The sequence below is a fragment of the Dysidea avara genome, chromosome 12 (assembly GCF_963678975.1).
Source record: "Dysidea avara chromosome 12, odDysAvar1.4, whole genome shotgun sequence".
NCBI lineage: Eukaryota > Metazoa > Porifera > Demospongiae > Dictyoceratida > Dysideidae > Dysidea > Dysidea avara.
The window spans coordinates 12696506-12710137 of NC_089283.1; the positions used below are offsets into that span (position 1 = coordinate 12696506).

At 37.9% G+C, this 13632-nt stretch overlaps 1 protein-coding gene across 2 annotated transcripts in view; it reads left to right on the top strand.

Moving 5' to 3' along the window:
• The window catches only part of LOC136240816 (cryptochrome-2-like), a 55724-nt gene that overhangs the window by 31511 nt on the left and 10581 nt on the right, over window positions 1-13632 (top strand). The gene's annotated exons all lie outside the window — the stretch shown is intronic.

Genomic DNA, 13632 nt, shown 5'->3' on the forward strand with positions numbered 1-13632 from the left:
GAAAGAAGAAGATGGAGAATCTAACCATTTTCAAAATTTTAAAAAACACCTAAAACCATTTCCCTTACTTTTAATACTTGTTGGCTAGTGTTGTAAACACAAAAGAAAGGTCTAGAATGTTTTAGAAATAAAATCTAAAGCCCGGAAGGCTGCTTTTGGCGTGCGTTCTATTAGAGTGTTTTGAAAAATTTCTGCCTGATCCCTATTATGTACCACTACCGTGGTACATGATACTGAAATACACTGTATATGTGTTATTTCTTATTATTTGCATTATAAAAATTTGATATCTTAAAACCTCGGTAGGCGGCTTTTGAAATGAAGTAGAAGTGTCTGATGATGTAGCTACTAGCTAGAGGTGTACTGATAAGGATTTTTCAGTTGTATCCAATTAATCTGTACCTAAAAGAGCTGATACTGATTATATACCAATTGAATTACTGTATATTCTGTAAAATCAAATAGAACTATACAGGTGTACTGCATGATGTATATTCTAATGATTTGTAGCATTGAGAAAACAGAAGTGATGTAACTTTGCTATATTACACAACTACCTATAGTATCTCTGTTACATAACCCAGACAATTAGGCACCACAAATATTTCAATACTTGCTCCCTTGTCCGGATTACTCCGTGTTTTGATTAATTACCAAGATGGCACAGATGATCAGTTTACTAGTTTAGTTTTCCTGTTGTGTAGTTTTTTGTTCTTAAAGTGTGACAGCTATACTGTTCTGGGTAAGAATATTATAACAGTACTTACACACGCGGTCATATGGCTTCTCATAATTTAGCATTTTATGGAATAGTATAGAGGGGCTTTCTATTTGTTTGTAGTGAGCAAACAGGCTTTTCATAGCTGGTACTCATATTTGCCATGCAAACTAATCTGTTCACAGAACGTTTGTGCCCACTATTAATATGGAAGGCATATATCGGCTACCGATTTGCTTGTAGATGGGAAACCTATTAGTAGTTCAAAAGATAAAGCAAATTCCCTGAATAATCATTTTAAGTCAGTGTTCACAAAAGAAAACCTGTCGACGATACCTGCAATAAGTGATACTATTAATGCCATACCTGACATGCCCTCTCACAGTCTGGGATACAACACCTACTTTCAACACTTGATGTACAAAAGTCCAGCGGACCTGACCTTATTTCACCATACATTCTAGAACATTGTGCAAATGAAATTGCTCCAATTCTACAAGTGATCTTTACTCAATCTCGACTCAATCATTGTCTACCAGCTCATTACCGAGTGATTGGCTATCTGCTAAATATTTGTCCTGTATTCAAAAAGGGTAACCGCAGTAGTGCCAGCAATTACTGACCTATATCCTTAACCTCTATCTGTGCTAAGACTATGGAACACATTATTTACCACTCCATCATGAACCATCTTAATCAACAGAATGTTTTAATTAAAAATTGACATGGCTTTTGATCAAATCACTCTTGTGTCACTCAACTAATCACTTTGACCGAAGATATATCCTATGCTTTTGACCATCAAAAACAAATTGATATAATCCTCCTAGACTTCTCTAAAGCTTTCGATACGGTCCCACATCAGTGACTTCTGACTAAATTAAGACACTATGGAATTAACAACAGTACTCTTACATGGATTGAATCTTGGCTTACTAGACACTCACAATGCGTGGTTTTAGGTGGTGAAACTTCAAACCCTGTACCAGTTTTGTCAGGAGTACCTCAAGGAACTGTCCTGGGTTCCCTGATGTTTTTATTGCATATAAATGACATAACAAAAGATATTGATTCTCTTCTTCGGATGTTCACAGATGATTGCTTGCTTTACAGAATAATCAATAGCAGAGAAGACACCATCAGGCTCCAACAAGATCTGAACGAGTTATCTGAACGGGCTAACACCTGGCAACTGAACTTTAATGTCATCAAAAGTGCTGTAGTGCAGTGCACAAGGACCTCTTCACCCATCACACATGTTTACGTATTGAATGACCACATATTAGAAATATCTGAACAACATTCTTATCTGGGCGTCTTAATTAACAGATCATTATCCTGGTCCCCACAATTATCCACCATAATAGCAAAGGCAACAAAAACTCTAAAACACAACCTCAGTAATTGCTCAAGAAAAGTTAAGGTTCACAATGGTTAGACCACAAATGGAATACGTTTTAGCTGTGTGGGATCCATACTATAATACACAAATCCAACAATTAGAAAAGGTACAACATCATGCAGCGTGATGGATTTATAATGACTATAGTAGATTTAGCTCAGTCTCAGAAATGTTAAGTGAACTATCCTGGCCATCTCTTGAGACCCGTCGTAAGATATCTAGATTACAAGTCCTACACAAGGAACTATATCACCAGCTTGCTATCTCCATTCAATCATCAACGAGAGCAACCAGATCATACTACCCATTACATTTCATCATACCATCTTCATCCACAAGGTCACATCAGAACAGTTACTTCTCCAGAGCTATTAAAGAATGGAACACCTTGCCATTTAGTATTATTGAAACCTCTGACTCTGATTTATTTATGTTACTTTTACAATCACATTACTGCACTAGCTTGTAATTAGATAATCAGTTTACATTGTAACTTTTTTTCCTGAGCATACCAGCAGGGCTGACTGCTCAGTATAAATAATAAGTAAATAAATCTGATCACCCTCGCGATCACCAATCCGAATTTCGGTACATCTCTAGTCCAGTGTCTGATGTTGTTGCAGTTGTAGAGACTGACAAAGATTCCTCATTACTAGTGTCTGCCATCTTTTGATGTTTCGAATTGCAATAATGGTTTTGAACGAATTCGAATATTCGATATATTTGTTTTAGCCCTAATTAATACCACCAATTGTGCATTCTATGTTATGCAAAGCAAACAAAAATTGATGAACGTAAAGAGGACACAATGCAAGTGTGGGATGTTTGCATATAAGGCCAAAAGTGTACTGAAACAATTAGAATACTGTGAAACCTCAGTCACCTATTGTAATACCAATTCTTCAAACACACTCTCCAATTTGATCTATGCTTTTAGCTTTGGCTTTTAGTGCATGATTAAAGAAGTCTCCCAAACACCTTGTATGATATATACTTGGCTCCCAAGCTACCATGCATGTCAGCAGTGCTGAGATTAGTCAATAGCTCTTCTTCCTTACCTTTAGTATGATAAAACAAGTGCACACTTTATTCCTTCATTATTCCAAGCGATGTCCTAGATATTTATCGGAGATCCATCTTCCTAGATTGTAGTAGTTACATTAGTTGAAGTCACTCTGTGTCTTCAAGCAGCACAACACAAGCATACAAACTTTCGTTAAGTTGGAATGTGGCTGCATCACTAACACTACTACTACTACTACTACTACTACTACTACTACTACTACTACTACTACTACTACTACTACTACTACTACTACTACTACTACTACTACTACTACTACTACTACTACTACTACTACTACTACTACTACTACTACTACTACTACTACTACTACTACTACTACTACTACTACTACTACTACTACTACTACTACTACTACTACTACTACTACTACTACTACTACTACTACTACTACTACTACTACTACTACTACTACTACTACTACTACTACTACTACTACTACTACTACTACTACTACTACTACTACTACTACTACTACTACTACTACTACTACTACTACTACTACTACTACTACTACTACTACTACTACTACTACTACTACTACTACTACTACTACTACTACTACTACTACTACTACTACTACTACTACTACTACTACTACTACTACTACTACTACTACTACTACTACTACTACTACTACTACTACTACTACTACTACTACTACTACTACTACTACTACTACTACTACTACTACTACTACTACTACTACTACTACTACTACTACTACTACTACTACTACTACTACTACTACTACTACTACTACTACTACTACTACTACTACTACTACTACTACTACTACTACTACTACTACTACTACTACTACTACTACTACTACTACTACTACTACTACTACTACTACTACTACTACTACTACTGCCAGGAGGCTTCCTGCTGCAAGTGCTGTGCCACTATGACAATTGAACCTTCTGGACTAGTATCATGTTAACTAAAGCTAGTAGCATTGGTGATACAGACTAGCCTTTTGTTAGTTCAGTAAATTGTTTCGCACTTCCAAATATATGATTATATACAACCTTTGTAGTATAAGCGAGGATGATAACATTATTGCCACCATCAAATTCACAAGCTTTGCCACAGCAGGACCTGTGTGATCCTCAAATGAAAACAAAACATCCTGGCCTTATTTTTCTACGTCTGCATGTCAGTAAACTAGATATTTTTAGCCTGCAGACTCACATCTTTACTACAGTGCAATGTATTACTTTGATATCAAAGAAGAAAACAGAACCTTAAAAAGTTCTACTGCCATGAAAGCCAAGCTTACTTGACCAATGATAATACAGCAACATGTTTACAAGAAGCTTCTGACTGTCAATGTGAGGCTCTAGTAGTAGTTAATGGACCATTTTCTACTGTCAAGAATTTTGATGGGTGTGCCTTATAGACTTTTATTCTATACATGCTGTCCATGCGTCAAGTGTAGATTAGGTTTGGAATAGATACATAGAAAGTGCTGTACACAGCTAGAGCAAAACATGGCAAAACAATGCATAGGCATGTGTTTCCTGGGACCTTCATACCATGGAATTAGCAAGATTGTTTTGAAATAAAGCTAATTGACTCATTTGATTTAAAAAAGAAAAGGTTTGTCTGTCACTAGTTTGTCATAACAGTTAGTGAATATATTCTGACCAAGCCATTACTAGTTGCAAGTTTAGCGTGCGCCGGATAGAACTGCAATCTATAACTGATATGCATGCTCACCTCATGTGACCTAATTTGGTGGTAAAAATTGAAGAAGGAAGATGAAGTCTCAAGAGCTGAGGAGGCCGTAGATTCATTACTAATGAGAAGAGGAGGCCACTGACCAAATTTCATTGTGTTGAGGATGTAAACTGTTGATTCATGGACTGGTGGTATATGGCCTGCTGTGGACCAGCATTCAGGCCCTTCCCTGCCCGGCTGTGTCTCATGGTACTATGCTGATGTGTCTCTTCACTGTAGCTGGTGAATGGTGCACCGCTAGGATACCATTAGCCAGGAAGGAGAGTTGCCAGATAAGGCCACTCCAAATAAATTCTGCTGGACTCAGGAATATTTGCAAGCAGGCAGGCAGTCCATTTTCATTATAAGATTGGCAGCTTTTCAAGCCATTATTTGTCTGGCACAACCATAAAAAAGCTGCATAAAAACATGTTTAACCTTGTACCTTCCTTTTTAAGTTGCAAAAATAACACAAACATGAATTTGTGCTAACTTGATATCACTGCTGACGGTGTTACAAGATGAGCCTGTACAGTATGCAAGAATACCCAGAAAATAATGGAAGAATACAGAATAATTAGAGCTGACAGTAACCAGATGCAGGCGGTGGACAGGAAAGAGAATTTGTTTGGAATGGCCTATTTGTTTTTAGGTGTAGTATGCTGGAAATTATAAAGTGAAGAAGGGACCATCATGCTTGTAAAAGTAACGTGTTACACTTGTAGTGTGCTGGTAGCTATATACAGTAGTTATACTGAAAAGTGCTTACCTTATAGCTACTGTCAGTGGTGGGGTAGCAATCTGGAGGAGACAATCATCAAAATTAGACCCATGTCTTAATAAAACACCCCGCGGTTTATGCTTATGCTGGCCATAGAAAATATACCCCCCTGCGCAGGGTATATTATCTATATGCTGGCTTATTCGTTGCGCAGTAGGGGTGGCAAAGTTTGGACCTTGATTAAAGTAGTAGTGGTAGGGATAAGGCTTATGTAGGGCTGTCAAGTTGAGCAATCCAGAATGAGTGAGATTCTTCCAAGCCATGACTATGGTGGAGCAGCATCATGCAACCAACTAACCAGCAACTTAGGATTCCATGTCATTATATCAGCATGGTTTCCCTGTGCTGGTTATAACAAAATTGTTAATCAATGCATTTAGAGTAACTCACGTAATATTGGACGGGCTCCAAAACTGGACGTAATTACTTGAGCTACAACAGGAATTTTTGAACAACTTATACGTCTTTAGATAGTTCAAAACTGTGGGACTTCGCATAGCAAGTATCAGCTTTCTCGGCTTCTTTGTCTGCTGGTGGCAATCCTGCAAAGTCATTTCTGAATAATACATATAATCCGGAAAGAAGAGATTGATTCACGGATACCCACCATCTACAAATTGTAAAGTAACTCATCTACTTTCTAAATATCTGCAGTTTATTTAATCAAATCAATCTTTTTAATCACGAATTTCAAATAAAATAAAATGAGACATCACTGGAGTAATAATCACACCATGAATTTAAGTGTACAGAAGTATACAGTGTTTGTAAACGTATACAGTACACATTTCCTGTAAACTTATCTCAAACAACTTATACTAAATCACAAGTTTCTGCACACTTAAATTTATGGTGCGATTATTACTACAGTGATGCCTCATTTTATTTGGTTTGTAATTCGTGATTGAAAGGATTTGATTAAATAACTAGGAATATTTAGAAAGTAGATGAGTTGTTCTATGACTTGATTGGATGTAAGTGTGATTTGTAGATGGTGGGTGCCCATGAATCGATCTTTTTCTGATTATACATATTGACTTCTCAGGGCTGCTGCCACCAGACAGAGAAGCCGAGAAAGCTAATACTTGGTGTACAAAGTCCCACAGCCTTGAACTATCTAAAGACATACAAGTTGTTCAAAAATTCCTGTTGTAGCTCAAGTAATCGTGTCTGATTTTGGAGCCCATCCGATATTAGGTGAGTTACTCTACACTGTACTCAGTGGCTAGCTATTCTATAACTAGCTAAAGCTAGTCTCATTCCCAAACCACTTGTTTTCTTTTTTGTGTGGGAGCTTTGTATGAGAGAATAGCTGGTGGTACAAAAACAATTGGCCATCTATGTTTTTAATCATTGACCAACTAGTTTAATTGGTGGCTTTGAAATTCCATGGACAGCTCCTCCAGACAGGTGTGAAATTAAAGCACATACTTCTAGTAAGCTTCCCATTTAACCCCCCTGCTGTAGTTAGCTACAACTTCAAAATGTGTTCAATTGTGTCACATCATGGGCTTTCGTAAGCTATAATATCTATCCACACAAAAACAGCCAAACATGTGAAAAAATGGTGCAGCCTTAAAAAGCCCAGGTGAACCTACTGAAAAGTTGTGAAATCAAAGGCGGCAGCCTAAAAATGGCTGCAATGATGTTAATGCTAATTTTAACAATGCACACAGCCATTATTAAATTTATTAACATTAACATCATTGCAACCATTTCATTGCCGCCACCTTTGATTTTCACAACTTTTTTCACCCAGGCTTTTTGAGGCCACACCATTTTTTCACAGCTTGGCTGTTTTTGTTGTATCATCATGACAGTTGCATGCATGTGCAACTATGCATACAAATGGAGAAAATTTTACATTTTGAGATCATACAACAAAACAAGGGAAGTAGCTATATTAGTGCGTTCAACTTCAGTCTTTATAGCCTGTCGATATAAGTCAGAATGAAATGCCCACTAATACAGCTGCATGTACATGTACCTTTGTTTCACAACTTTCTATTTTAATCCCAACTCAAATTTCTGTTTCTCTTATTATATTATGTAATTTATGACTGGTGAACCAACGTATACAACATCAAAGGAAAGATAAAGTGTGCAACCAAATATGCACCCCAACTTTCAACTACTGAAAAGTGATGTGGCCATTTCACTTCATTTTCAGCTATGTGTTACACCATCATAAACACAGAACAGTACAATAAGTGTCTATGCAATCAATCCACTCACAACAGAAATTAGACAATTCTTTTGATAGCCATGCAGCACAGGAAGCCACAATTTGACACCTATGTGGTAGTGGAGAAAAAATCTAACCCAAAGGAGGACAAAGTTAAGCCCATAATGCATGGATTTTAGACTAAAAGATCAAACAGTGAAGAAATCAAATAGTAGCTTATACCATAATTGAGTTCCTGGCTAAAGAAATTGGTTACTGTGCCAAAAACAGCCCAGCTGTAAAAAAAGGCAAGGCCAAGAATGCACAAGTACATGTTCATGGAGTAACCAAAAGACATGATATCAAAATCTGGCCAAGAAAGCATTTACAGTATAGGCACTTTTGTGCATTCATTTTCTATATGCTTCACGTTATCACATCCAGCTAGCTGTACATGTGTGCTTGCAATATAAACAATACTACTGAGATGATAACAGATATTACACTGCATTGTTACCAAAATTAATTTAATTAAAAATGTACAATTAGTTTCTACTTGGCCATCTTTTTATTTTAATATACAGTGTAAAAAGATGGCCAAGTAGAAACCAATTGTAAATTTTTAGTTAAATTAATTTTGGTAACAATGCAGTGTAATATCTTTTATCATCTCAGTAGTCTTGTTTATATTGCAAGCACACATGTACAGCTAGCTGGATGTGATAATGTGAAGCATATAGAAAATGAATGCACAAAAGTGCCTATACTGTAAATGCTTTCTTGGCCAGATTTTGATATCATGTCTTTTGGTTACTCCATGAACATGTACTTGTGCATTCTTGGCCTTGCCTTTTTTTACAGCTGGGCTGTTTTTGGCACAGGACATCACTACTTTTTGTTGAATAGAGAACATACAGTTAGGTATTATATTACATAGGAGACACTGCATGCATGCATGCATAATAACAGCTTCACCAACAGGTTAGCTAGCTAAATTAGTAGCAAAAGCTTCCAAGTTCAGTGTTTAGAAGCGCTACTAACAGTGACTTGCTAAGAGAAAATTCATTCAAATTGAAAATAATGTTCAAATTCCCGCAAGGACTCACATGATATCTCGCGTGATGTTTCACGTAAATAAGAACCGGCAAAGTCCAGGCTACAGTCTTAACTGTTCTTGCTGAAGCAGTGGGTTGGTGATATAACTAGTCTAGTCAAAATCTATGCGTGACAAGTGGAGCCGAATCAGTTGCGAGTTGTTGCTGAATGTATGCCTCGGAATGGACATGAAGCCTGACGGCACTGAATGCATCACACTATTCTCCCAACAAATTGCCGGGTAAGTTCGTGTATAGCTAAGTCATTGTAAATGGCTATATAACTACCGTTGTAATTTTAGACAGGAATCTCCCATGCCATAGTAGCTTCTAGTCTGGCACCGCCTGCCCCTTCGCATAAAATAAGGGTCTGGTGAAATACAAATACTAAATCATTTCCAAAGGAATTCAATTAGTCTGCGTATACGTAACCATATGTAACTGTAATTATTGTCAGGGATTTGAATAAAGGTGCCAATCTTTGCGCGGATTTTTTGGTTGAGTCTTTCCATGGCTACACTATACTTGATACCTGTACTTGTAAATCTTTAAGTTTCTCGTAGCCAAGGTACGCGCCAGCCTTTCTAATGGTGTCAGAAACTCGTTCTTTGCTAAACGTCACACTATGTCCTCGCAATGAAGCCATTTATTCATCTTTCCGCCAAAATTACAGTTGACTCACTGTTGCCAAGTGATTTGTATTTGATGTATTAGTAATAATTAGTTTAAACGTCATTGGCATGCACTAATTGACTAGTGCCGAATCTGGGCACTAGAAATGATTTAGTATCTGTATTTCACCAGACCCTTACTTTATGCGAAGGGGCAGGCAGCACCAGACTAAGTAGCTTCCTGGGATTATATACTATGCTTGTGTAGGCCAGAGCCTCGTAGCTGGCTTGTTCTAGCCGTGTGGGTCAGACCGCGAACAAATTGAGCTGAACCCTGAGAAAACAGCTAAAAATGAAAGAGGATATTTTCTCAATGTTTCAACCAACCAAGATGGTTGGTGATGACAGCAAAGATGTCAAGAGCAGACAAGTGCTTCCACCAACAGTTCAGGAAAGGTTAATAGGCTATATACTTTTATGGCTTCCTATAATGTATGGTGAAAACTATGGCTGTAAATAATGTGTCAGGCATTTGAATGATTAGCAGGTAAGTCAATACTACAAATGAGTTAATATTTTTGAGGGCTCAGCTCAATGCGTACATACAGTAGGCCGTAATTACTATGCATCGATTGATTGATGTGATAATAATATAAGCAGATCTGAGACAACCATGGACCCTACTATATAGTAACTGGGCAGATATATAGAGATATACCACTTTGACACCTCAGATCAAAGGAAACCACAGGGTTATATATCACATATTTCCCTGACCACAGGGCGATATCTAGATATCACCCTGTGGTTAGGGCAATATCATGATATAGCCCTGGCCACAACTGCCTTTGATGCTGAGGCAGCTACAAAGCATCAGTTCCCTTTGATTATTTATATAGATATGCTTAAAGTTTTGCATTGTGGGTTTGAATTAGAGCTGCTTAAAGTTTTGCATTGTGGGTTTGAATTAAACATGTTGATTTAGTTAGGGGCATTGTTGTGAAGTAAAAAGAAATGAGTGAGCATTGCATAGTTCAGTTACTAAGCATCACTAAATAATCATTTTTGCAATGTGGGGATTGTTTTTCTACAGAGTACATTTCAACTGCACGAAAAGATGCCTCAAACATTCACAACCTATATGTCTAAGTGTTTATTTTAGCACCTTAGGTAACTTTATTCATCTACAAAGTGGTTATTTGGTTTAAAATGGTATCACTACAACCAGTGAAACCCACAATCATTTCTTTTTTGTGTCCACAATTTAAACCCACAATCGATTTTTGCAAACCTCTGTATAAAAGTAATGTGGTTAATGCAGGTTTGTCTTCCTTCACCTATTAGGTGAGCATGCCAGAGTATACATAATTAATAATTATACCATGGCCACTCGGGATTTGCCTGATATATATGCCTGCACCCTCGGGCTTGGGCATATATATCAGGCAAATCCCTCGTGGCCATGGTATAACTATTAATTATGTATACTCTGATATAATTGTTGAGTGTTGTAGTTTGCCAATGGTCAAAGCTAAATTAACCATTTTAGATAGTTTTTTGTGATGTTGAAGGTACTCCAGTTAGGGGCAGGCAATAAAAGATTATTTTTCAAAACAGGAGAGGAACATGCTTAGGCCCACAAGGTACAGGCTTAATCTACTTACCCCAGTAGATGCACCATATTATATATAATGCACATATCAATGTATTGCCCTACTAGCCCCCCCCCCCCTTTGGGCATATATTGGGCTATAGTGGGCACAACCGAATATTAAATGCCCCATGGTAGGACAAACCTATTGTGTCAAATCCCCACCATTGGCTCCAGTTGCAACGTGGGGGATCTGACATAGCGTAGAAAAATACTTGGGTGGCATCATAGTGAAGCAGCAGTTTCATGTCAATTCGCCTTGTAAAGCCCCACTTACAGGCTTTACATCCAAGGGGGGTGGGTGGTGGGGTAACACATTGGTATAGGTGCATAATGAGTTTGCATCATAAACCTTGTGTTAAAATTTAGTCAGTCTTGCTTTTTTCATGCTTATAGCAGCTAATGTGCTTATTCTCAAACAATCAGGACTGGAAAACTACAAATTATCTTCTACTTTTATCTATCAACTATCCAATTACTGCTAAAAGTTCCTTTGCTGTTGTGTAACTTGTTTACCATTATGCTATAACCATTAGTCCCTTCTAGTTTATACGTCTCCTAGCAACAAAAATTGTTATGTCAACAATGTAGCTGAGAACCACAAAACAAGTCAAGTAATACATTCCAAAATTGGTCATCAACTGCTGCAGTATGCTGAATACATCTTGGGAATGTCTATGTGGGATGCTCACTTTAACAATAATCATATAATAGTGGAATTAAGTGTTTGTTGACATGTTAGTCTGACTATATGATTACATGTTTTTAGTTAGCTGTGCCTTACCATACTGTATCCCTTTCTGTATATGCAGGGTGGATACTGATGTTGTGACTGTTGGCGGGTGAGTTTATGGTCAATGGACAAATCACGCAAACGGTGAAGAAAAATTAATATGTGGTACCAAGACCCCACTACTATATGTGACTGGATTTGGAAAAACAATCCAAATCGCACATTAGAAGTTTCGAGATAAACGGCTTTAAAGAATTGAAGCCAGCAGAAGTCTCCAAGGATATCAAGCAGCGCTATGAAATTTACACAAAGATGCATCAATCTGTTACCTTTCAGGCCACTTCCAGTACTTGTAGCTGCTTGTAGAGTTTCCCACCTATAAGATAGAAAATCTGAGCAGTTGGACAGCGAAGTAGTATCACGAGTGCTCACAAAGGGGTGGAGGGTGGGGGTGGCGGGGAGGCAAGAGATAGACTTCAAATGGAGGCAGACCACGATTGAGTCCAGACACGAGATTACAGGGCTGTGCTGCTCCTTAGTGGCTGATATGTAGCAAAATCAACAGAGAAAACGTCTGGCCAACATTATAAGCGCTGTCCACCAGTAAACCACTGATTCTTTCCAAGCCAGGTCCTTCACAAGGCCTGAAACTGCCATTTGAGCACTCCACACACCAGAAAAGACGTCTGTTAAAACCAGCCTCAAGTAGTTTGAGTATTGAGGGTCAAAACTAGTAGTATGACAGTGTAGCTATCCACTGTGGTGTTAGTTTGATTTTGCCTGATGTGCGATTTGGATCGGTTTTGTAAAATCTGGTCACATATTATGAACTCTTGTGGTACTTCATAGCCAAACACTAGTGTATCTGGCTTCCTGTGCTATTGTTCCTGTGCTATTGTAGTCATTTTTTTAAATTTTATGGGACCACCATAATGTAAATGTTTACTATTACAGTATATTCATGCTATCATTAAAGAGTTTCTATAATTGTGGGTTAAGTGCTGAAAGGTGATGCACTGATGCTGACTTTTTAAGTGAACACTGAAGTTTCACATGCAGGCACTGAAGGGCAGGGGTAGGATTAAAGACGTGCACAGGTAATGTAGCAGTAAGTTACTTCAACTATATCACTACAGCGGGTATGAAACAACTGGCTATAGCTATGTACGGCCCTGCATGGGCCGGAGTCACGCTATAACGAGTCAGTGGAGGCATAGCTACCGTGGCGAATTTAAAACAAATCAGTGACTGTACTCACAATTAAACCAAGAGTTGACAGCACAATGTCTATCAAATCAGCCAGCTCGCTATGGCTAATGACCTTGCCCACTTCCACACTGTTTGGGTTTGGGAATTGAGGCGGGCGCCTCACACCTCGATGTCATGGCGGCAAGTTTGAATCTTCAAAGAGCACAAAAGCGATCTCATAAACTAACGAACAACTTTTAGCGAAATTAAATGTACAGATACATTGTGTAAAAAGCCCCTGGTAGCCGCAGCCTTTTTACAATATGATTTCATGGTTGAAAGAAAATTGCTCCAATGGGATGCGATGACGAAGAAAAAGAAAATGAAAAAAAGAACAATGTACATTTGAATAAATAATTTAATTAATGCATTGTAAATGGGTGGGCGATGGAACAAAGTACTCCAACAATTCGCCTGACTT